The sequence below is a fragment of the Macaca nemestrina genome, chromosome 10 (assembly GCF_043159975.1).
Source record: "Macaca nemestrina isolate mMacNem1 chromosome 10, mMacNem.hap1, whole genome shotgun sequence".
Taxonomy (NCBI): domain Eukaryota; kingdom Metazoa; phylum Chordata; class Mammalia; order Primates; family Cercopithecidae; genus Macaca; species Macaca nemestrina.
In genome coordinates, this window is record NC_092134.1 from 117,851,001 (window position 1) to 117,875,615 (window position 24,615).

The 24,615-nt window shown below is 35.5% G+C and overlaps 1 protein-coding gene across 19 annotated transcripts in view; it reads left to right on the forward strand.

Moving 5' to 3' along the window:
* LOC105492120 (SRY-box transcription factor 5) overlaps positions 1–24,615 on the forward strand; it is a 1,036,234-nt gene that overhangs the window by 397,605 nt on the left and 614,014 nt on the right. For 2 of the 19 annotated variants that reach the window (XM_071070590.1, XM_071070594.1), the window contains exon 6: positions 2,371–2,443. The exons of the other annotated variants lie outside the window; for them this stretch is intronic. The gene's annotated coding sequence lies outside the window, so the exon portion shown is untranslated. The remainder of the gene's footprint in view (positions 1–2,370; positions 2,444–24,615) is intronic. 19 annotated transcript variants of the gene reach the window in all.

Sequence of the window (24,615 nt, forward strand, 5' to 3'; positions counted from 1 at the left end):
ATGGAGTTAATTCTCATCAAAACTTAGGTAATCTTATTAGTGTAAGGCTTGGAAAATTAGGAGGGCCACCGTTGTTTTAATGCTCTCTCTCTCACTGTTTCTTGTATTGCTCTGTATTTCCTGAGAATCTCATTCACATTCAAGATTTCATTTGTCAACATATATGCTAATGACACACACATTTATATTTCCACCTCACACTTTTCTCTTGAACGGCAGGTCTGTATATCCATTGTCTGGCTGAACATCTTTACTTGGATATCTTGCAGACAACTCAAACATAGTATGTCTCAAACAATTCATGATTCCACACTACTCTCTCCCTCTTCTATGAAGAAACACATAAAAGTCACTCCTCTTCTTGTATTTTCCATCTCTTACTTACAAATGGCACTCAAGCCAAAACCCATTTGTCATTCCCAACCCACCACCCTTCCCCACATCAAATGTGATCATATTCTTTCCCTTCTCCCTTCTTCCTTCTCCGTTTCTTTCCAGCCCAGTCCCTCCTCTATGTCTCTTCTTCCACTACCCCAGTTCATTTACCTTAATGATGTTTTCCTGGGTTATTGTACTATCTCTTTAAACATATCTCTGCTTCTAGGATGGTTGTTTTCCAAAACATCCTCTACATGTTTGTCAGATCTTCCCTAATCTCATGGGTTTCATATATATCTCTATTTTCCATCACATCTTTTGGTGACCTCCCTTAATTTTTGATTAAGTATAAACTCCTTAGCATGGCTTCAAAAGTCTTGATTTGTTAAACCAATAACTACTACCCCTTAACGATGATCTTCTACAACTGTTTCCTACACTTCTTCCCCTTCCCCTCTTTCCCACCGTTGGCTCTTCCAAACTCCAGCCATATCAACCTACACACCTATTCCTGTGTATTTCTGCATGCTTGGAATGCCCTTCTCAACCCTGTCCTTTGATGTGCCTCTATACTTCCTTTTAAGACTCTAAGAAATGCAGTTATCTTGTACTCCTTCAAAAACTATGCAATAGAAGCATCACATACATTTTGACTTATAGTTATTTTGATCCATTAGAATAAAAACAGTGAAAATGAGGGCATTGAATTTCTAAAAGCAATATTTGAATCCATTGGACTGGTAAATCTGAATAATCTAGAATACTCTGATACGGAATATCATTTCAGAAATAAAATAGGAATTTTTATGGTTTATGAAACATTTGTGGGATTCGTAAATGCAAATAAATTATCCTTCAGTTTTAAGCATCTTTAGGGCAGGAACTGTGTGTGTTTATTTTATAAGCTCCGTAGCCCATAATTCCATGCTTTACACATTACTAAGCACTCAGCAAATGTTTGTTATATTGAAAAACTGATTATGTTGCCATGGGAACACATGATGTCAAAACATTTAATAATAGATATTATTTTACCTCACAGAAATAAGGCAAATGTTAACTAGGTGTGCTCACTAAGTTTTTGAAATATCACTTTGAAAATGTGAATGTTACTGTGTTTATGTACCCATTGTAAATAAATGATGCAAGGAAAAAGTGTTTGCAAGATATCTAGAAATATATTTAGTTTCCTGTATACTTAAAAAAATGCCTTTAAACATACTTTATATTGCTTTCTTACACTCTGGATTTTTTAAAAAATATATTACTTTCAAAGATACCTTCTGGTAAAATAATGAGAACAAATTGCCATTAGTTCCACTCAATATAACAGGAAACTATGTCGTAGAGAAGAATTCTTTGTTTGAAAGCATTTAAACAAATAACATATTAACCACTTTTTACCAACAATTCATAATTTAAAACAGAAAAGTAGGGGAATGAAGCAATATATTGAGGTAGGAAGCATTTAGGTAGTACAGGTGAAAAGTAACCTTTAAATATTTGCCAGTCTATTTCCTCAGTTTTCACTTTCTTGTCATAAATACTTATACAGAAGTAGTGACTTGATAATTAGCTCATGGGTAGTGATTTGGTATAAATTAAGTACTTGTTTCCATTCAGGGACACCAGAGTAATCAGCAACTGGGACAGGTGAATCTAATTTTCAATTTTTTCCTTTAACCGAATTTTATAGGGCATACAGTTAAGTAGACAACATTACTATTTTTCTCCTTGGTAAATAAGTTAAATGATCATTTTGGTTTCAAAAGTGAATATTATATGCCTAGGACTGAGAAATTAGATAAAATATATATGTATGTTGGAGCTTTTTTAATTAAAAAGGAAAGCATATATTATTGTAATGTTTAGACGTGACAGTAATTTAAGGAAGAAAGCTTTAAGTTTATACACTCTGAAATGTGTATGTTTGAACTATAAAACATCAGCTTCAATTCTACTGATGGGTATTTTACTTCTGTCTTGTAACAGCCAGTGTGTTCTGTGTCATAGAACACTCTATTATTGTGTACCTGGGGACTCGTTGAAGAAAATGGAGTGAAAGGTACAAACTTATGCAATATTTCCTCACTAGAGATCATTCTCTGAGACCATAAGTAGAGGATTGTTTGCTCCATGGGCAAATATATATGATTATTTTTGTATTAAAGTACTGAAATAACCTATATCATATACTATACCATTTAATTTCTACCATATGATTTCTCTTCTATTGAAATAATTTTGATAAATGATTTGAATGATGTCTGCCTTTTGGTTTTTTCACAAATTGCAGAATCAGGGCATCCAGCTACTTTTCTCTGCCTGGAGATATAGAGAGAAATATGGAGATAGATAAATGGGCAAAGACAGAGAGAAAGAGAAAGAGAGACAGAGATCCATACATATGCTTTTTAAAGCAGATAAAAGAGAGCACTGAACAAGAGGCTAAAGAAAAAATTATTATTTTCATCATTTGATTGGCTGCTGCTAACTTTTCAGAAAAGATTAATCATCATCAGAAAACATTTTGAAGACCCATGCCCCATGCTGTTTTCATACTCTTTAAAGCCATTTAGACTGACAGAATCCTTGTATTCTAGGAGCTTACAACCCAAGCCAGATAATGCGGTATGCATCTACAAGGTAGAGATTGTAGAATAAAGCTCAGAATAAATACCAAAAAAAAAAAAAAAAAAAAAAAAAAGGAATTAAAAATTAGAAGGCCCGAAATGCAGGAGTGTGATGAGTAGACAAAAAGAACTTTGCTGAAGTTTGATCTTCTCTAATACAGTGTCTTCAAATAGATCTGGCACCAAGATCATTATTATCATATGACTACTTCCCAGATCCTGGATCAGGCCTACTGTTTATTAAGATAAATGTAGATGTGTCTGCAAAGGAGCATTTCAAACTAACAGACCTTCATAATGCTGTGTGACTAGTTTGGGATTTTTTTTTTTTTTAATCATTGCCTTATCATTTGCCTTAGGTCATTTCTGAAAGCCCTATTGTGTCATGAACTGAATTATGCTATGATTTGAGTTTATTCCTTCATATTTGAAAAGCCTTCCAGGACTATCCTCCTCTGATTTGCACTTAAGTGAAATTAAAAGTCTGACTGTTAGGTAGTGCCTTTAGACCAGCTGAAATAGCTCCTCCAGCTTACATCCTTAGGGCCTCGTTAGGAAGAGGCTCACAGCATGCCTGACACCGGTTAATATTTGCAGAGCTCATTTACCTACATTGGAAACAAACCAAAAAAAGGCCAGATGAATTCTACTGAAGTGAAGAAGGCTGAGGGCATCAGTGCCCATCATCTGGGTCACCCTTCTCTGTCGGAAGTGGATGACCCACCAGGCAGTGACTCCTTAGCTCTTTGAAACTGGCAAAACCTGTTGAAAATGGGTCTTCAAGTGTGTTTGTTGTTAAACATTCCACAGGACAAAATAGGTAACCCATAACCTTGAGAGAAAAGGGGAGTAAAAATAGGATTCCTTTTCAAAACAATATATGTCCTTTACATGGACCAAGTTAGCCATAGGGTTTGTTTTCCCAGAGGGTAAAGGATAATATTCACACGATCGTGGCTCTTCCCTGATGGGATTGTAAGCCACAGTTTTTTCCTAATTAGGAATACAGAGTATGGTGGTTTGCAGTTACTTCGAGAAAATTACTTGTTAGTTTCCTCATTACTAATTCTCCTTACTATATGGCATTTAGATTAAGGTATCCATTTGAGGAAAATCTGTGCCAATAGTTATGCGCCAAAAGTCCTCAACAACTGAACACTGTCTTCTCTATCAACCCTGATATCAGACTTACTTAGGAGTCATTACTTTTGTCTAATTATGAGGATGACTTTGAATAAAACTAGATAAGTGTACTTAAATAATATGCACTAGCTTACTAATCCAGGAGCATTCTCAACCTTTGTTTATCAGTAGATTAACTAGAGATTTTAGAGTACCTGATCTGTTTGCTAAAGAAACTCTGGTAGGCCGGGCGCGGTGGCTCATGCCTGTAATCCCAGCACTTTGGGAGGCCGAGGCAGGTGGATCACGAGGTCAAGAGTTCAAGACCAGCCTGACCAAGATGGTGAAACCCCGTCTCTACTATAAATACAAAAATTAGCCAGGCGCAGTGGCAGGCGCCTGTAATCCCAGCTACTCAGGAGGCTGAGGCAGGAGAATTGCTTGAACCTGGGGGGCGGAGGTTGCAGTGAGTCGAGATCATGCCACTGTACTTCAGCCTGGGTGACAGAGTGATACTCCATCTCAAAAAAAAAAAAAAAAAAAAAAAAATCAAAACCCAAGAAACTCTGGTCTATTGTATCTCTTTCTATAAAAGCACAATGGAGAAAACATGTCAACACTCTTGAACCCCAGTAGGATTTTTAAAACTTAATTACTGTCCAAAAAAATTCAGTGACCAACCCAGGCTCAGGATTTTTCTAATGTCTTTTCTACCGATCTCTTTCCTTCTGTTTACTGCCAGTATCCTTGAGGGAATAAAATGTCTTCAGCATTGCTCAGAATTCTCCTTACCAATGATTTCTATTAAATTTTCCCATTTACCATAAATTTTTCTTCAACACCATATTTTTGTATCCTTAGGTTGCTTCTAGAGTTCTGACTTTTTTGGGAAGACTTCTTGAATTTGGAATTGTTAGGAAAGTGTGTACACACTTTGGGGCTTTCGTTACTGGATACTATATGACTCCAGTGGACATTCTGAAGAGCAGAGCGTGAATTTCCCTTTTCCCCGGACCCTCACTAACAACTGTGTATTAACTTTTTTAATCTTTATCAGTTTTATGGATGACAGTTTAAAGAGTGATCCATGACTTTTAAGTTGTCATTTGTAGTCACTCTGCTTTTCCTCTTTGCAACATTTGATTCTTATTGGGTGTATCCAACCACTTGAACCTCTCATCTCCTGACTTTTTATAATATTATTTCTTAATTGATTTCTAGCCAACTGTTACTATTTAGCCTCTATAACTAATATTCATTAATAGTAAACATACTGGCCTTGGCTCTGACTTTCTCAATGCTTATACTCTGTGTCTAATAAACAAATCCTCTGGGTATATTCAGAGTTTCAAACTCTGTATACTTCAGAGCTGATCTGTGAAACATGGCCCATGCGACATTTCTGCTTGATATTGTAGCTATCTTCAAATATTTGATGGAGACTGGGACTTATAAGACTGCTGGACAATGCCAAAGGCACTTTTTATTATTGTTTTATTGTCACGACAGCTGAAGTTCAGTTAAGAAGTAACTTTTTTGTCCAAGATTATATGGTCAATAAGTGGGAGATTGAAGACCCTCTGGAAAAGACCCTTTGTAAGTCTAGAAGTCTACTCACTGCCTTTCAGGCAGGACTAAAACTTGGTGTTAGGATAACAATACCTCAGCATAGGAGCACCTGGAGTTAAGCCCACCACTTCACAGTGGAATGCCCCCAGCAAATAGAATCATCTCTTTGTGTTCAGTTTGCTCAGCTGCAAAGTGGGGATAATGATATCTACTTCAGCAAGGTTCTTGTGATCATGAAATAATACATATAGTAGTACTCTGTTAGTTTTAAAGCTCCGTAGGTAAAGGGAGGAGTGTGTTTGCACATGCTATTGTTTGTGTTTGGAGGTGGTGTATTATGAGGTCGTCCCCTGAAAAATAATTTGTGCAACTTCGTTTTGAAACATATCACATCTTTACTGGCTAGAATTTTTTGTATTAAGCTGCTCTTCTCATGCAGGTTGATGTGTGGTCAATTCAGTTTGGGCCATAAAAATCTACAAAAGGGCCAGGCGCGGTGGCTCAAGCCTGTAATCCCAGCACTTTGGGAGGCCGAGACGGGCGGATCACGAGGTCAGGAGATCGAGACCATCCTGGCTAACACAGTGAAACCCCGTCTCTACTAAAAAATACAAAAAACTAGCCAGGCGAGGTGGTGGACGCCTGTAGTCCCAGCTGCTCGGGAGGCTGAGGCAGGAGAATGGCATGAACCTGGAAGGCGGAGCTTGCAGTGAGCTGAGATGTGGCCACTGCACTCCAGCCTGGGCGGCAGAGCGAGACTCCGTCTTAAAAAAAAAAAAAAAAAAAAATCTACAAAAGAAAACACTTCAGTGGGGTTGGACCTCAGTACATTACTCAAGTGTCGCTTATATCCATCCTTTCTTCCCTTTCTCTCTATATAATCATGATTTTAGCTCAGGCCTTCTTTAACTTTCCTTTGTCCACTCCCTTCTCTTGAATCCATCTTCTAATAACAGAATATCACTTCTAATGAAAGAAAGATCACTGCCAATGGAGTGATCTTTCTAACAACAGAAAGTTGATCCTGTCACTTCATTGATTATAAACATTTAATGACCCAATGTTGCATATGTATGGTGCAAGGATGCAATGTAAATGTTGTAGCATCGCTTTTCAAGCTTACCCAACCTCCCCTATCCTCCTGGTCACTAGGCCATTCTTCTTTTAGTACATCAGGCTTGGAGTTCGAGAAATATGATGATGGATAGTGATTCTTTTTCTTCTATATATTTTTCCTACTGTAGATGTTAAGACCATTAAAACTTCAGGAATATTGTAAAATTTAACATGTCTAACTGCATTCAAGTAATTTCTTATGTATTCATTTATTATCACTGAAACTTACTAGCATCTTTCTAGAAAAAAATACCTTTGACAATTTTATCATTTCATGATTTCCTAACAGAAAATAGTGGCATGTAAAGCTGAAAGCTAAGATGTTAATTTTTTTTTCTCTTGATAGAGGGGGTGATCTGTATGCCATAATTAGTAGATTTTGATTGTGCTTTTCTATATGTAATGGTTATTTGTATTGAACTTTAATTATTGGATACCCAGAGATGAGAAGCTTTGCCTAAAGGCATATCCTGGTTAAAAATATTTTACCCGTTATCTGTTGTTGTTGAAAACACTGGGGAGAATATACTTTTCGTCCAAGTACTGTATTCTGAATAATGTTTCATCCATAAGGATTACAGATCTCTGCAGTCTGTCAGCATCATGTTTCTGCATAATTATTCACCTTGTCAATTACTCATATTTGAGTGTTGAATGACTAGTGTTAGGTTGAATGATACTGATCCCAGAATATTATCTGGAACGTGTTCCTTAAAATAAGCTGATAGATGAATTTGTTTTATCATATGCTATCTTCTAAAATTAGGCTTAGAAAATAATATATGGTTAAGAACTCAGTTAATGAGATGCTGGGTGATTAAGTCATTTCTATGCCTAATTGATGGATAATGAGTTCATTGGGAAAAATTTATTGAGTTTCAAAACCAAGTGACAGGTTACTCTAGTTGTTGACAGTAACAGGGAAAACACAAGATCTCAAAGTTAGTAAATTCATTGAATATTTTCTCTTAGAATAGAGTTTGTTACAAAATAAATATTTTTCTTAAGATTCAAATTATTTTCAACATTTTTTAATTTAAGAACAGAGAGTCAAATTTGTAATATTTATGGGAAAAATCCAAGGAGACAGAAGAGAAGCAGGGACTTTGTTTTACTTAACTTCTGGCCTTGAATTTAGCCTGACACATTGTAACAGTTCACAGAATGTTGGATAAAGGAATGAATGGTTAAGTGGATGGATGGATGGATGCATGGATAGATGAGTGAGTGAATGAAATAAAGACTTGTCAGGAAGTCAGCGAAATAGATATAATGAATGGAAATAATAGATTACCAAATTCCTAGGCACATGATATACCTGAGAATCATTTCATGCCAAAACACATCATATCACTCCAAATTAATGCCATTTTTCAAAATGATTGCTTTGATCCTTATAGGCTACTGTTCAAAGTAATTTTGAAAGTATTATTTTGTTTTTAACTTCAAAACAACTTTAAAGCTATATAAGAAAACAACTTTATTGATTCATTATTTGATAAGAACATCCCAAAAATTTAACCAAATGTTAACCAAGTGCTCTGACCTAAGTTAGTAGACAGCAAGGGGCTCAAAATGACTTTTGTTCCTCTAAAATCACATATGTCTTCAGAGGAGTTTTGCTTTTTGAGGTGTGTCTCAAAGAATATGTGGCAGTTTCTGAGTGAAAATCCCAAAAAGAATTTGAACAATAGATTTACTGGAATAAGTTTGTTGTTTTCAAGGAGACTATTTTGAAGGGGCAAAACCCATTTGAAAGTATGTCTAAAAAGCAGTCTTATTAAACGATTATCCATACCTCAAAGCTACATTTAATGGCATAAAGATTACTGTGATTTGACCTACCGAGAAAGTTACAAATATGTATTGATGAATTTCTATGAAATTAAGACTTTTTTCCAAATATATATTCATTCTGGGTAAATGTTTGTTATTCCTGTGACCTACTGAGCAGCAATAATTCAGTCTTATTTATTTTGTAAAATATTTCCCTGGTCAGAATGAAATTCTGAAATTTTAAAATATAGTACTAATGGTTTGTCAGTGCCAGGAGGATCAAGGATTTTTGTTTTATTAAATAAACATTTTTATTGCATTAGCTATTGTGGTGTAAAGCAATAAAATGATATGCCACCTTTTCTACCGCCTTGCCCCCTTTAATGGGAATGTTAGTATGACCTACATGCTAATTAATTTAGTAAAATCATTTGAAAGGTTTTGGTTTTCTAAATGTGTTGGATTTTTCTTGTGAAAAAACCGACCTTGGTAGAAATTGCCTTTACTTTAATAACTAGTTCACCTCTAACCTCAGTCTTCAAGACTCCTTTTAAAGGAACAAAAGTAAAATAAATGAGGTACTCTGAAATAGTAAATGCTAACACAGAATCCTATATACTATCTTATTTTGGAACATTCATGGCTATTGTGTAGAACAGAGACAAAGGAAGTATAAAAGAAAGAGAGGCAAACTCTGATTGATGGAGGCAGAAGCCCATGTGTGGCACCATATTATTACTCTATTTCTTGTTCTTGGGTGAGATATGATTTTAATGCCATAAATACTGGTGCTTCACTTAATAGGTGGGATCCAGGGAATGACTTAGCTGACTTATTTATCTACATAATCTGAAGGCAGTGCCTACAAGGCTTCTATTAGGACAGATTGTCTAATAGGAATTCATTGGCAAATCACTTATTGAAATTCAGAGTACAATGACCCATAGGATAACTGTAATGAGCTGGATCTTCAATCTGTCCAACCAAATCCCATTTAGATATCTATTTGAAACAGTTGTATTGCCCCAGTGAACAAGTAAGCATTTAGAGATTAGTAAATTATACCTGTTGACATTGAAAGGTGAGAAACAAGTTGTGACTAGATAAGTTGTATTTATTTCTCTGCATTTGTTTAATTATTGTTTTAATTAAGCTTATAGGATGTTAAATGTATTTCACCTACTTTGAACTTAGTGCAGTATTTAAGTGTGTTATAATAATTGTATGCAGTTCTGGGCGTTAATTTAGCTCAATGAAGGATTTTAATGTTTTGGATTTATATTTACTTAATCAAATATTTATACATTTTAAGAAGTTTAAAATGTTTAACTATGTATAAGAACGCCAAGATATCATAGAAATGCTAATGAAACAAAAATAGAGATCAAATAGATTATGAAGCTGAAATGAAACTCTACTACAATGAAAATGGAAAGAAAACACTGAAGATAAACACTTGGAAATGAGAAAGTAAAATATCATTAGACTAATCAAAGAGAAGTACTAAATGCTAAGCAGAAATAAGTTGTAATCATCATGGACAAACATAAAACAGAATATGTCCTATAACTTGGAACACTGCAGAGAATCTGGATATTGCTTTCATAGCATGCACCCTTCTCGATTCATGTGACACAACACCATTATTTACCAAAAGACATTTTCTCACAAGTTTTACCTTCTCAGTTAACTATTCCACGCATAGATTTTTAATGCTATAGAAAGAATATGGTAATACCCTTAAAATTCCTGTATTTCTTTTATTATGGACAACTTATGCTTTTCTTTTGAGAAGTAAGCCACTGAACTCATTAAGTGTTGTATCTGAGGAAATGTATAATTATCCTTGCAATGAAATATGTAAGTACATAAATTAATTGTATTATAGTTTCTTAAGTGTTAAGTTCTGCTAGAATTATGCTGGGTATAGCTGTTTTAATACACACAGCAGATAAACATTAGGAATAATGTTGTAAGTTCTGGAAACTGGTATCAGGGAGGAATGAATCCAGGAACAGAAAATGACAAGGAGGAGAAAAGTAGAATGGTAACAAGTCTTGCTTTCCAAGGTGTATAAAATTATAGTTCCCCAGAAGCAGTCCTTGAGACTAGGATTCGTGTGCTTCTTATTTATTAAGGAAGTGCTCCCAGGAGAAACCAGTAAAGGGGTGGGGGTGGCAGGACAGAGAAGGCCAGAGTCCTAGCAGGTTATGCTTTCAGAAGTCCTGATGTAGTCTCAAGGGGAGCTGTGGAATATAAATTACACCTCTGGGTTGTTGTCATCTCAGGCAAGGGCACTGGACTTTCACACTGTCCTACTAGGCAGTCGTTGGCCATAAGCCTACAGGTAATGGGATGAAACACCCACTCCCAGGCACTTCCAGCTCCGTGTTCCTACACTGGAACAGGCCTAAGTGGCCTAAGGTGTGCTCAGAGGAAAATTCACAGTGCTAAGCTGGAGAAACAAAGCCCATAGCCACTGAGACCTGGATGCTCCTAACCTCTAAAGAGAGCATCAGGTCTGAGCAGCAATAGTGTCCACAAACAGCATTTCAAAATAGAAGTATTTACATTTGTTGCATTGTTACTGCTCTTTCTATATCTACTGTCACCTCCTGCTACTGTTCCTCCTGAACTCTCAAGGACCTGATGCTCTTGAGCCGCTGTCCAGATGCCCATGTCCAGGCCCACCCTCCTTCCTCAAACTGCTCCGTGCTTAACCATGTACTTTCTCTCCATACCCAATTAAAAGTCTCATTTCATTAGCACAGCTTCGCTAAGTATTGAGAAGAGATGGGTTTGAACTCCTTCCCATTACTTTATCTTTTGTGTTTAAAGGCTGTTTGTTAACCTAAAACATCTCATCATAGTCCTTCAGACAGTTTAAGGGAAGAGGACTTGACATGGTTCAAGGAAAGAAGTTTTTCTGCAGGGAGGCCACCATGTGGGCAGAAAGGGGCCCTAGATTGTTAATTTTGCTTTCTATACTTCTGAACCCAAAGGTTTTTTTCATAGCTGCAACTTTGTGGGTTGAGTTACTTTGAGTTTCAAAATAACTCATGTCATGACAGCAAAATTATGGAAACGACGTCAAAAAAAAAAATAAGAAGTTTGATAATGAAGAAGTTAAAACTCTTTCAAAATACTCAAAATAGTTTGACAAACACATGATAATAGGAGAAAAAAAATGGGAACATTTTTCATTTGTCTTAGCAATTATGAATATTTTTTTTTCTATTCCCCCTACTACCAGCGGGGTATGGCTGACTAAATTCTCATCTCTACATAGGTTGATATATGTAATTTGTTTGCAAGAAACCCCTGAAAATAATATGTATCAAGAGTGTTCACTATATTCATTCTTTAGATATTTATAGAGGACCTTTATTGTGATGAGACTCGTCTGAGCTGTGCTTAGCGTACAATGATGCCTGTTTTCAAGGAAGATATACCCATTTATGTTCAATTTCAAGTACTTAGCCAAGACTAGAGAGCCAAGTGAAAATGATGAAGGAAATAGTCTCACAGTGGCTATCCAATAATATACTGTGACTTTATTTCTGATAAAAAGGCGTGATTTACTTCTATAATCATCCTCTGAACAGTTTTTTAATTTTTAAATTTTCAAAATAAAGTTTATACCCAATTTTCCATATACAGTAACACATTATTATTATTAATTCTATCAGTGTCACTTATGAATTGTATTATTATATTATGAAAAATCAGAGCCCAAGAAAGAGAAAAATTCTTCTTCACCACTTTAAATGTAGTTTTTTCTCTCCAAGTATTTGATTTTTTGTATGTTGTTTATACACTTTTATATCCTGCCGTTTTCACTTAAAATGAAAACATAAGCATTTTTCTGTTGTTACAAACTCTTCATAAATTTTTTTAAGGCCTCCCAAACATTCCATTGAATGAGTTATTAGGTTAACAGTTCCCTGACCGTTGGACACCTAACTTGTTTACAACTTTTTCTCTTTCACCCTTTTAAAAGGGGTATGAGTCAGACTTTTAGTGATTGAACCTTTCCATATAGCAATGAGTCCTTTGTTGTTTACTGAGCCTTTGCAGTGCTCATATATCTTCTTCCTGCCAACCAGAGCCTTCTATTGGGAATAAAACTTCATAATAGTCAGTAATGGGCTCTAGACAGGGTTAAGAATACCTTATACCTTTGACCACCGACTAAAGTCAAGTGAGTGGCCTAGATCTCAATAGCACTAAATGACAGATGTTTCCATTGGCTGATAACACATATAAGCAAAAGGCTACATGCGTATTTTGAGAGCTCAAGCAACCTTGAGGGTTGCCTGTGGGTGAGGTGTAGTTTACTACTGCTCTCCTGGATAACCTGGGAAATCTAGAGGAAGAAGAATCTCATAAGCTGTTTGCAGAGAGGAAAGCAGATTACATTGGAGCTGGTGCTGACGCTGGTCCTGGGCATACTGAGGGTTAGTCTGATGGACTGAAAGATGGAATGTTCCTTCTTAAGTTCCGAATTTACTTCTAGAGAGTGACTGAAGGTCTCCGGGACCGGGGAGGGGAAGGTTCTTTGAAATAAACATGTCTTGAGTGGGGTGTGTCTGTGTGCGTGATTGTGTGTGTGTGTGTATTCAAGTGAGAACATTCTATTTGTAAAAGGCCTGACTAGCACTTTGAAAGTGATAAAATTCGTTGTACTTTTCGCAGATCAGGATCATCTCTTTGGTAAGAATTTAGGGCAGCAATTAGTCTGGCATCGATTTTCACAGCAGAGTGTTGATGTATGTTTACTGTCCCAGAAACACTTTCGTTCTAATGTAAAGTTACCTCTTGCCATTATTTCAGTGGAATGTGCAAGAACGGAGGTAAGGTCACAAGATGCAGGAAAGCAGATGTTGATAACCTATGTATGTGTGGGAACAGGACATAGATAGGGTGGGTCATGGCTAGGATAAGTTTACTACTTCCAATATCCTGGCCTTTTCTAGAAAACTATTTTAGAAAGCACGTATTACTTTGAAACAGCAGTAGGCAAAGTAATACCAAACTGTGATGTAATCATCAAGAAACCCATATTTGTAATAAGGTTAATTAAATTTGCTGCAGTCTTGAGACAAGCCTCCTGTAAGTGTGCCAGTAAATCTGGTCTTGCTTTATCAAACTGAAGGGCACCCCCTCCTTCTCCCAGAACGAGTAGCTCATTGCCAGAGGACACACGCAGGCTGGCAACAATAACTAATATGTTATGAGAGGTTAGACAAGTTTAAATAGGATTCGTCTCTGAACTGAAGGGCAAATTGTAAGAAATTTCTTTGTCTGCTTGTGATGCTGTTAAATTGAAAGCACAATGGGAGGTTTGGTGGAAGCAACAAAGGTTGAAATGATGGCCTGCTGCTTGGAGCAAGCATCATGGTTTCCCCAGTGGTCCAGACATCTGCTGACAACAGCCACTCCTGGTCAGGTTCTGCTCCACACTGGGCGCAAGAACACTTTGCACCATTTAACTCATCAGAGTCTTCGAGCTCTACAGTGTGCTTCACATCAAGAATGTTTACGTAATAAAACAGAGCTAATTAAACATTTCAAAGGGAAACATTATTTTAACACTAATTAGATATGATTGCGATTCTTTTTTTTTCCTGCGCCAGTGCTGAAGCGCAGTAAAGCACCCTCATTTTGTTTTCTGTGCTCACTTTTATAACAAAGTCTTAGCAAATAAAGCAATAGTATCCTGTCCTATGGCATTAGTTCCAGTATGATGACATGTTCAAAAACCTTTATCAAATTTAAGATTTTTTTTTTTAAGAACAACTACAGTAACAACAATAAATCGAGTATATTTGTGTTGGTGGATAAGCATGTTAACTTATATTCATATATAGCTTTTTTTCTGAAACACTTTAAAGGCGATGTTCTGTTATTGTTTTGTTTGAAACCTGTCAGGTCTGTGCAAGGAAAAAGTATCTCCATTTCACAGGTAGGGAGTCCAGGGCGCGGATAGGATAAGTATGTCAGGAGCAAAGCAAGGCTGGCTAAGAGGTGTGACTCACTCAGAGCTTGCTTTCTGGGAACACCCTGCTATGAGGGTCATGAAAGAACTTTTGCTCAAGATAGCTAAAACCTACCGGATAAAAAGTCATAAAATGGTCATGGAAGTCATGCTGGATTGGGAATAAATAGACAAAAGACCTCTTTAATCAATGACATATGAAATGCTGTAATATGCTTTTAACTAATTAATGAATAAAAATCTTTGAACTCTCAAAAAAATTAGTTGTACCCATGACATATGCCAACTTTCATTTTTATTTAAAAATATAGGATAGTAATGAAAGCCTAAAGAAATTCACAAAGATTTGAGATAAGATTTCTACAGAATAGAAAATACGGGTATGGTGGAAAACAAATCAGTTGAAAGCCTTTCAGTGATAAAGGAAGACTGAGAGTTTAAAATGTTTGAATACTTTTTGATGAATTCAATGAGACATTTTCTTTGCTTCTTCAAGGCCAGAAACAAAATATAGGGGGACTATCAAACATATTATGATAGAATAAATGTATTTTATATGGTCTTGAGAAATAGTAAGCTTGTTATTATTATTATTATTTTTTACTTCTTGCCTCATAGTCTATGAACTCACTTTCAAGAAAGAGAGACATTGTCTATCCACAGGTTTTCTGCAGTCCTAATTAAAAAGAACTGCAATGAGAAGTTTTTCATTTCAACTTCCAACCCAAGCTTGAGGGCATAGCAGTAACTGCAGAGTATATTGTGTTCATTTTGCTGTTTGAGTAGTTCAGGAAAAAGGAGTTGCCTTTCAAACACCAAACAACTAATATGATTCCCTCAGGACACTGCTGTCACATCAAGATTTCTTTAAAAAACAAAAACAAAAACAAAAAACAACAACAACAGCAACAACAAAAAGCTCACACATTGTCATCATCATCATCTCTACTACCACCTTCAAAATAGTTCAAGTTTCAACAAATGTATCAGAGAGAACTTTTCTTCAATTGTAAATAGTTAATTGATATTTTGGCTGTGATGTTACCAATAACACCCAAATAAATTATAGATGATACACTGTCTCATTAGGTAGCCATATCAATATTTTTTTAACCCAATGACTGTGTATAATTTTTTTCATGAAATATACATTCATTATGTACATACACCTTTGCAGATATTTCTAAAACTTTGGAAAGGGAAATTAGAGTATAATACACATACTTAGTAAGTTAAAATGTTGCTCCGTCCTCCTCTAACCAGGTCTCATTCCCAACTTTCTCATTGCTATTCTTATTATCCCGATTTTCCCAGTTCGTCATGACTATAAACATGGAACCACCTTTTAGTCCTTCATCTCTTCTGACATTTACACCAAATGCATTAATAAGTTACACAGTATTTTTTCTGTGATCTTGCTCAGTGTTTTTAATTTTGTTATTCCACTGACCATTTTTTATACAAATCCTCTTCACCTCACTCTCATATATCGCTTTATAAGTAGTCTTCCTTCCTGATTTTGTTTTTAAATTTATCTCCTGTGCAATGATCATGTTTTCCTAAAACAAAGCCTTTGTTTCAATGATGAATGAAAAAATATTTTTTCAAAAAGTTCGCTTTCTTTCCACTGAGATCTTGCCTTTGCCACCAGCCCTGCAACTCTTTTTTTTTTTTTTTTTTTTTTTTTGGACAGGAAGTAGAATTTATTGGTGAGTATTAAGTGGGGGCAGCATATTGGAAGCCCTCATGAGTGCAGGGCCCGCCATTTGTCCAGAGGACTAACCAAGACCTCAGATCTTTTCATTTACCATGTCCAGCAACGATGTTGCAGCCCTTGTTTTACTTGGTGGCTCTGCTGAATGTGAGGTATTGACTAATTCGTCCTTTTTACAATTTTTACCTCTATTGGCTTTTAAGAAAATGTTAGGTTAGATTTATCTTTATCTTTCTTGCTACCCTATCTAAGCTCCTTTATATCATCTTCTTCCTTGGCCCTTGCCTTAAATGATAATTATCTTGCAGGTTCTGTTGGGCGTTTTACCTTCTATTTTACCAGTTTTCTTTGGGTAATTTCATTCAGGTCAATGGCTTTGACTGCTACCTAAATGCTCATGGTCACCAAATTTTTATCTTCAGTCCATAAACTTATCCATGACAACTTTTTACTCGCCATTTTCACTTGAAGGTACCACACACAGCTTAATTTCACATTTTCAAATTGATGATATTTTCTTCAGTCCAACCAAAATCAATTCTTCTGTAATCTACATCCTTGTAAGACTCCTCAATAGAAAAATATTTATTTAGCACCTTCTGACGGCCAGGCATTTTTCTTTTCTGGCATTGAGGATATAATAGTGCAGTAAATAGAGAAAATCCAGGTTGCAAGGAGCATACATTTTAGTAAAGGAGAAAAACAAATCGTATACATATTGTACAATGAGTTTCTAACAACTATGTGAGATATAACTGATAATGAACGGCACATATTTGAAGTATACAATTTGATAAATATTGACATATGTATGGATCCAAAAAGTAGTCACCATTATCAAAATAGTGAACATGCCCTACACCCCTAAAAGTTTTCTCATGTGCCTATCTGTTTTCTGTCACTGTAGATTAGTTTGCATTTTCTAGAAGTTTATACAAATGTGATTATACACATTTATTTTTTTCAATGTTCTTTTTTGTGAGGGGGGCGTCTGGTTTCACTCACCATAATTATTTAGGTTTATCCATGTCATTGTGTGTATCACATAATACATTATTTATTATTGCAGAGCAATATCCCAGTGTATATATTTGTTTGTTCATCAGTTTTATTCATCTGTTGTAAATATCTGAGTTGTTTCTAGATTGGCTATTACAAATAAAGCAGATAATGAATATTTGTGTGCAAATTTTTTTATGGCCATATTCTTGAATATCTTTTGAGTAAATACCTAGAACGGGAATGACTGGATCATAGGGTAGATGCACATATAACTTTTTATGAAACTGCGACTGTTTTCCTACCAGGAGAATACACTAGTTCCAGTTCCTTCGGGCTGCCACTTGTTGTGGCTGGTGTTTTTAATTTTAGTCATTCTAATGGATAGGTGTATCTGTCATTTTAATTTATGTTTATCTAATGACTAATGACGTTGAGAATATTTTCATGTGCTTATTTGCCATCTCCATATCTTCTTTAGTGAAATGTCGGTACAAATCTCGTGCCCATTTTTAAATTGGGTTTTTTTAATTGTTATTATTATTGAGTTTTGAGAGTCTTTGATATATTTTGGATCATAAGTTCTTTATCAATATATGATTTGTATTTCCTGTAGCCTGTGTCTTGACTATTTATTCTTTTTAAAATATCTTTTGACAATTTTTGATGAAATCAACTTATTTTTTCTTTTATATTATTTTGCTGTAGTATCCAAGCAATATTTGCCTCACCCAACACAACAAAGATTTTCTTCTATGTTTTATTCCAGAATTTTTGTAGTTTTAGGGTTTATATTTAGGTCTGTGATCCATTTTGAATCAATATTGGCATATGAGGCAAAGTGGGGATCGAAGTTTTTATTTTTCCATATGAATAACCAGCTGTTCCAGCACCACTTATTAAAAACTCTGTACTTTATCCCCTAAGTTTTTTTGTACCTTCATCAAAAATCAGTTTTCAATATATCTGTGGGTTAAATTTTTTGTTTTTATTTTTATTTTTAGAGACGGTCTCCCTCTGTCACCCAGGCTTTAGTGCAATGGAGTGATCATAGCTTACTATAAACTCACACTCCTTGGCTGAAGATATCCTCCTGCTTCAGCCTTCCAAGTAGCCAGGACTACATGCATGCCACCATACCCAGCTAACTCACTCACTCTTTCTTTCTTTCTTTCTTTCTTTCTTTCTTTCTTTCTTTCTTTCTTTCTTTCTTTCTTTCTTTCTTTCTTTCTTTCTTTCTTTCTTTCTCTCTCTCTCTCTCTCTCCTTCCTTCCTTCCTTCCTTCCTTCCTTCCTTCCTTCCTTCCTTCCTTCCTTTTTCTTTCCTTCTCTCTCTCTCTTTCTCTCTCCTTCCTTCCTTCCTTCCTTCCTTCCTTCCTTCCTTCCTTCCTTCCTTCCTTCCTTCCTTCCTTCCTTCCCTCCCTCCCTCCCTCCCTCCCTCCCTTCCTTCCTTCCTTCCTTCCTTCCTTCCTTCCTTCCTTCCCTTTCTTTCTTTTCTTTCCTTCTTTCTTTCCTTTCCTTCTTTCTTTCCTTTCCTTCTTTCCTTCTCTCTCTCTCTTTCTCTCCTTCCTTCCTTCCTTCCTTCCTTCCTTCCTTCCTTCCTTCCTTCCTTCCTTCCTTCCTTCTTTCTTTCTTTCTTTCTTTCTTTCTTTCTTTCTTTCTTTCTTTCTTTCTTTCTTTCTTTCTTTTTTTCTTTCTCTTTCTTTCCTTTCTTTCTTTCTCTTCTTTCTTTCTTTCTTTCTTTCTTTCTTTCTTTCTTTCTTTCTTTCTTTCTTTCTTTCTTTCTCTTTCTTTCTTTCTTTCTTTCTTTCTTTCTTTCTTTTTCCTTCCTTCCTTCCTTCTCTCTTTTCTCTCTCTCTCGCTTTCTTTCCTTCCTTCCTTCGTTCCTCTTCCCCTCCCCTCCCCTCCCCTCCCCTCCCCTCCCCTCCCCTCCCCTCCCCTCTCCTCTCCTCTTTCTTTCAAGATGGGATCTCACTATGTTTTCCAGGCTGGTCTCAAACTCTTGTCCTCAAGCGATCCTCCCGTCTTGGCCTCCTGAGTCACTGGGATTAAGGATGTGAGACACCACACCCAGCCCTTGTGGGTTTGTTTCTAAAGTCTATTCTGGTCTATTGATCTGTTTGTCTGTAATTTTTTTTTTTTTTGAGATGGAACCTTACTCTGTCACCTAGGCTGGAGTGCAGTGGTACAATATCTGCTCACTGCAACCTCCGCCTCCTGAGTTCAAGTGATTCTCCTGCCTCAGCCTCCTGAGTAGCTGGGATTACAGGTGCACACCACCACAGGCTGGTCTTGAACTCCTGACCTCGTGATCTGCCCACCTCGACCTCCCAAAGTGCTGGGATTACAGGCATGAGCCGCTGCGCCAGGCCTGTTTGTCCCTCTTTATGTGACTTACGCTTTCATTATCATAGTGTCATAACAAGTCTTGAAATCAAATCTGGTTGGTGCACCAAACTTTGTATTTTCTTCTCAAAATTTTTATGGCTACTCCAGAGCTTTTGCATTTTATATAAATTTTAGAATGAATTTGTCAGTTTTTACCCAAAAACTCTAGGATTTTATATTGGGATCATGTTGGAATCATTTTTCATATTCTATGGAATGATTTAGAGAGAAATGACATCTTGACAATATCAAGTCTTCTGACCAATGAAGTAAATATCTCCATTTATGTAGGCCTTCTTTCATTTCTCTCAGTAGTAATTTGTAACATTCAATTTTTACATTTTTAAGATTAATCCCTAGGTTTTTAAAAAGTTGATACTGTTGTAAATGTATTTTAAATTTTATTTTCTGAATTTTCCTTGTTGATATATAGACTATAGCTAATTGTTGTTTATTGATCTTATATTCCACAGCCCTCTAAACTCATTAGCTTTAGTAGCTTTATTGTAAATTCAGTCAGATTTTCTGGGTAGACAATTATGTTTTCTGTGACTAAAGACAGTTTTACTTACTGCTTTCACGTATAGTTGCCTTTTAGTGCTTATTCTTGCTTTATTGCACTCCAGTACAACCTCGAGTGCAGAAATTGTGAAAGTGGACATCTTTTCTTGTTCCTGATCTTAAGAGGTAGGGTTCATTCTTTCACATTTAAGTAGGATGCTACCTGTAGGTTTTTCGTAGGTGTTCTTCAGCGTGGGTAGAATGTTGCTTCCTATACCTAGTACACTGAAAATTTTTATGAAGAGTGGATATTGGACTTTGTGTTTTCTATATTTATTGATATGATTACATAGTTTTCTTTGTAGTTTGATAATATAATTACATGAGCAATTTTCAGATTTTAAAACAACCTTGCATTCCTGGTGTAATCGCCACTTGAATTTGATTTCTTAGCATTTTGTGAAGCATATTTGCATCTATGTTCATGAGTGATTGGTCAGCATTTTTCTTGTAAAATCTTTGTTTGTTTTGGTGTCAAGGTATATTGGACTCATAAGATGACTTGAGAAGCATTTCTTTTTTTTTCAATTTTGTGAAAGTATTTGTGTAGAAATTGTTATTTTTTCTTTCTTAAGTGATTAGCAGAATTTACCGGTGAAGCAATCTGTGTTTAAATTTTTCTTTGTGGAAAGTTTTTTAATATCATCTCATTTAAAAAATAGACATAAAGCTATTTGTGTTATCTATTTATTCTTAATGGAGCATTGATAGTTTGTATCTTTTAATGAATATGTTCCTTTTGAGTAAATTGTCAAATGTATTGATATGAAGTTAATCATACTATTATCTTATTATCATTTTAACATCTGCAGCATTCCTAGTGATGTTCCGACTTTGATTCCTCATATTGATAATTTGTATCTTCTCTCTCACTTTTTTTTTTTTTTTCCTCCTGACCAGTCTGGCTATCGATTCATCAATTTTATTAATCCTCTCAAAGAATCCGATCTTAGTTTCATTAATTTTCTCTATAGATTTTTTAATTTTTTGTTTCATTGAATTTACTTTTCTTTGTTTTTTTTTCCCGTCTTCTGCTAACATTGTCTTTTGTTTGCTCTCTTTAATTTCTTATGGTGGAAACCAAGGTCATGGGTTTGAGACATTTTTAAAAAGTAGTATAGACATTGAAAGTACTAGTTATTCCCTCATTATTGTTTTAGCAGGACCTCACATCTATTGACATGCTATGTTTTAATTTTCACTTAGTTCGAAATGCTTTCTAATTTACCGTTTGAGTTTGTCTTTGACCCTTGGGGTATTTAGAAGTATGGCATTTAGTTTCCAAATATTTGAGGACATTCCTGATATTATACTGTCATTAATTTATAAATTTTTTTATGATGGTTAGGGAACATACTATGTAGGATTAGAATCACTTAAAATGTATTAAGACTCGTTTTATGGACTAAATATGGACTCTAAATATTCCATGCAGACTGAGAAAAAATATATATGCTGCTACTGTTGGGTAGAACGTTCTATCAATGCCAGTTAGTTCAAAATGGTCAATAATCTTCAAATTTGTGTATCCCTAGTGATTTTGTGTTTACTTATTCTATTAATTATTGAGCAGTGGATATTGAAATCTGTGACTATAATTGTGGATTTTTCTATTTTTCTTCTTGTGGTTCTGTCAGTTTTTGCTTCATGTATTTTGTACCTCTGTTATCTCATTCATAGATGTTTAACATTGCTATGTCCTCTTGATAAATTGACCTCTTCATTATTATGAAACAACCTTCTTAATTCTTGGTTATATTCTTTCTTTGGAAAATTAGTTTGCCTGCTATTAATATACCCACTTCAGCATTTTTAAAATTAATGGTATTGGCCACATGTGGTGGCTTGCACCTGTAATTCCACACATTGGGAGGCTGAGGGGGGCGGATTGTTTGCACTCAGGAAGTCAAGACCAGCCTGGGCAACATAGTGAAACCCTGCCTCTACAAAAGAATTAAAAAAAAAAAAAAATCAACCATGTATGGTGCACACACCTGTAGTCTCAACTACTTGGGAGGATCAGGCAGGAGGATTTCTTGAGCCTGGGAGGTTGAGGTTGCAGTGAGCCGAGATTGCTCCACTGCACTTCAGCCTGGGCAACAGAGTGAGACTCTGTGTCAAAAAAAAAAAAAAAAAAAAAAAATTATTGTGTTATATCTTTTTTAATCCACTTTCTTTTAACCCTGTATATCCTTATATTTAAACTAGAGTTTCTGTCAAGTGCATGTAGTTAGAGCTTTTTAAAAAATTCATTCTGTTTATTAATTGGGTAATTTAGACCATTAACATTTGATGGTGTTATTGTCATGGTTAGGTTTAAATGTACCATCTTGCTGTTTGTTTTCTATCTGTCCCATTTGTTTTTTGCCTATTACTTCCCTCTCACAAATTAATTTAATTTTTTTATAATTACATTTTATTTCTTCTTTGAGGTATAAGCTAGAACTACTTGTTTGTTGTCATAACATTGCTTTAGGATTTATAGTCAATACATCTTCAAATTACCATATTCCTCCCTTTTTATTTCTTTATTTTTGTTAATTTTTTTTTTTTTTTTTTTTTTGAGACAGGGTCTCTGTCTCACAGGGTGGATGGAGTGCAATGCCTCTGATTGTGGCTTACTGCAGCCTTGACTTTCCCAGGCTCAGTTGATTCTCCCATCTCCACCTTCCAAGCAGCTTGGATTGCAGGTGCACACCACCATGTCTGGCTAATTTTTGTAGTTTTTTTGTAGACATGTTATACTATTTCCCATATATTATGAGAACCTTGGAATAGTATATTTCCATTTTTCCCCTGTAGCCTCTGTGCTATTTTTTTCTTTTTTTAAGACATGGTCTCCTTCTTTCACCCAAGCTTGATTGCAGTGGCAGGACCATAGCTCACTGCAGCCTTGAACTCTTGGGCCCAAGCAGTCCTCCTGCCTCAGCCTCCCAAGTAGCTGAGACTACAGGTGTGCACCACCAAGGCTGGCTAAATTTTTAAAACAATTTTTTGTAGAGATAGGGTCTTGCTGTGGTGCCCAGGGTGATCTCAAACTCCTAGTCTCAAGCGATCCTCCTGCCTTGGCCTCCCAAAGTGCTGGGTTTAGAGGTGTGAGCTGCTCCACCTGGCTTTTCTGTGCTATTTTAATTATATAATTTGTTTTTATGTATGTTGTAAATGCAACATTACACAATTTTTATTGCTTAAGCAGTAAATTATCTTTTAGATGGGTTTAAATAAATTAGAAAAGTTTATAATATCCATGTGGTTACCATTTCTGGTGTTTCTCATTCCATTTTGGAGATCCCTATTTTCCTTTGGTATGTCATTATCTTCTGCTTAAAGGACTTGTGATGGATCTGCTGGTCTTAAAATCATTCAGCTTTTGTATTTGCATTTTGTATTTTGTATCTAACCTTTCCAAGGTTGTCAGTTATTTTTCTTCAGAACCTTAAAGATTTTGCTCTACTCACTGCTTGCTTTCATTGTTTCTGATGAGAAATCTGCTGTCATGCTCTCTTTGTAATGACTTTTCTTTTTTTTCTGGCTGCTTTTGAGATGTTTCTCTTTACCACAAGTTGTACAATTTGATTTTGATGTGACTTTTGCTGTAATTTTCTTCATTTTATGTGCTTGGGGTCTTTTAAGAAGTTTCTTTTATCTGTGGATGTATGAAACTTGGAAAATTGTTTAGCAATTATAGTCATTATTATTATTATTTCTCCTCCTCCTCTTTCTTCTCCTTTTCTTCTCCATCCATTCTCTTTTTATCTGTCGTTCTGTCTGCACACATATAAGAATGCACAGTTCCCAGAGTAGTATGTCCCTCAATTCACTGATTTTCTGTTCATTTTTTTTGAGTCATTTTTCTCTTTATGTTTTACTTAAGATTGTGTCTATTTCTGTATCTACAATTTCACTAACCTTTTCTTTCCTCTAGTCTCTTACCTGTTATTATGTTATTAATCCCATCCAGTGCATTTCTGAGTTTAAGTTTTGCTCTTTTTGTCCCTGGGAACGTTGTGGTTTCCATATCTAGAAGTTATATTTGGGTCTTTACATTTTCAAGGTTTTTATTTAATATTTTCCATCTTTTCCTAAGTTTTTAAACATGTAGAATATGGTTAAACAGCTGTTATATTCTGTTAGTTCTAACATCTGTGTCGTTTCTGGGTTAATTTTCAGAGATTAATTTTTCTTCTAATTGTAGGTCTTATTTTCCTGCTTATTCACAAAGCTGATAATTTTTTTTTTATTGGATACCAGATTTGGTGAAGTTTACCTCATTGGATGCTACATATTTTTGTACTCCTATAAATATTCTTGAGCTTTGTTCCTGGACTCAGTGAAGTGTCTTGGAAGCAGATCAATCCCTTT